Genomic DNA, 2,285 nt, shown 5'->3' on the forward strand with positions numbered 1-2,285 from the left:
TGGATTTTGTCAAATGCCTTTTCTGCATCAATCAATATGATCATGTGGTTCTTTTCTTTTTTCTCATTTATATGGTGGATAACATTGATCGTTTTTCTAATGCTGAACCATCCTTGCATCCCTGATATGAATCCCACTTGATCATGATGTATTATCTTTTTGATGTGTTGCTGAATTCTGTTGGCTAGGATATTGTTGAGAATTTTTGAATCTATGTTCATGAGGGATGTTGGTCTATAGTTTTCTTTCTTAGTGATGTCCTTCCCTGGTTTTGGTATGAGGGTTATACTTGCTTCGTAAAATGTATTAGGAAATTTTCTGTCCTCCTCTATATTCTGAAATAATTTGAGTAGGATCGGTGACATCTCTTACCTGAATGTTTGGTAGAATTCACCTATGAAGCCATCTGGAACTGGACTTTTTTTGGTTGGGAGACTTTTGATGACTTAATCGATTTCTTCTTTTGTTATGGGCCTGTTCAGGTTTTCTACTTCACTGTGTGTAAATTTAAGTAGGTTGTGTTTATCCAAAAAATGTATCCATCACTTCTAAGTTTTCAAATTTGTTGGCATACAACTCTTCATAGTATTCAGTTATTATCCTTTTGATTTCCTTTGGTTGCGTTGTTACATCACCCATGTTTTTTTCTAATGCATGTTATTTGTGTCTTCTCTCTCTTTTCTTTTGTTAGGGTTGCCAATGGTCTGTCGATTTTGTTAATTCTTTCAACGAACAAGCTTCTTGTCTTGTTGATTGTTTCTATAGTTTCATTTATTTCTGCTCTGATCTTTATTATTTCTTTTCTTTTGGTGGCTGTGGGTTCCATCTCTTGGTCTCTTTCTAATTGTAAATTATTTTACATTGTATTTGTTTTGGTCATAGACTTACCTCCCAGAGTCTCTGAGTTTGTTCTTATAATTTTGTTTTGTTACCAATTCTTCTTTCTGTAGACTTAATTCAGGGAGGTGCTGTCATGTGTGTCAATCTCTGGTTTTTGTCTCTTCTTGTTTCTCACACCACAGAACTCCCTTTAGGATGTTTTGTAGTACAGGGTTGGCTTTGGTAAATTCCCATAGCTTCTGTTTTTTCTGGAATGTTTTGATTACACCCTCATATTTGATTGATAGCTTTGCTGGATAAAGGATTCTTGGTTGGCAGTTTTTTTTCTTGTAGGGTTTTATATATGTCTCCCCATTGCCTTCTCACTTTCATGGTTCCTGCTGAGAGGTCTGCACTTAGTCTGACTTGTTTGCCTTTGTACGTGACTCCTCTGTTTTCACTTGCTGCATTCAGGAGCATCTCCTTGTCTTTGAGTTTGGAGAGCTTGACTATGATATGTCTCGGTGATTTTCTTTTGGGATCCACCCTTCCTGGACTTCATTGGACGTCTTGTATGCTTATTTTTTCGCTTTTGAGGAAATTTTCTTCCAGTAGTTCTTTGAATATTTCCTTTGTGGACTTGTGTGACTCATTATGTTCTGGAATGCCAATAATTCTTAGGTTATTCCTCTTCATGTTGTCCAACGTGAATCTTAGACCTTCCTCTGAATTTTTTAACCTTTTTGTGTTTGTTCTTCTATCTTAGTGGTATTGAGAGACATGTCTTCCAGCTCACTGATTCTTCCTTCCATCTCATCTATTCTACTCCTCTGCCCTTTCAAAGTGTTTTCAATTTCTGCCATATTGTTGTTGATTGTTTGGACCTCTTTCTGTAGGTTTTGGATTGTTACCAATGCTGTATCTAACTTGTTTGATTGTTCCTGTGGTGCTTTTCTGACTTCTTCCTTATTTTTCTCAACTCCATTATAAAGTGTTTTGAAATATTTTATAATAATTTTTCTGAATTCTTTCTCAGGCATTTCCAGGACCTGCCCTCCTTCCAGAATGGAGTCCAGGTCTACTTCTAGGTCATTTGTCTCCTATATTTTATCTTTTTTTCTGGACATGTGCTGATATGGTCATCTGCTTTTGCTTCTTAGACATGTTTAATGTTTATCTGTGGCCCTTATACTTAAATGAGTGTGTATTCTGGTACTTTTTTATGCTTTCTGATTGCTTCCAGGAAGATGTGGTCAGGGTGTGATTTTCCCTTTTCCCTCTTCTTATTGCTTAACTCAGAGTAACTTTCATAGGTGTTGCCTGTTTCCCTGGTATATAACAACTGGTATTGGTTCTTGCCTGAGTTTTGGTATTTTATAAGGTGTGATTGCAGCTTGACTTTTTGGCAGTGGTTGCTGACACTTCTCATGTAATATAGGGGGACAAAGAGTCCTCCAAAAGCAGAA

This window comes from Chrysochloris asiatica, unplaced genomic scaffold (assembly GCF_000296735.1).
Source record: "Chrysochloris asiatica unplaced genomic scaffold, ChrAsi1.0 scaffold00537, whole genome shotgun sequence".
Classification (NCBI taxonomy): Eukaryota; Metazoa; Chordata; class Mammalia; order Afrosoricida; family Chrysochloridae; genus Chrysochloris; species Chrysochloris asiatica.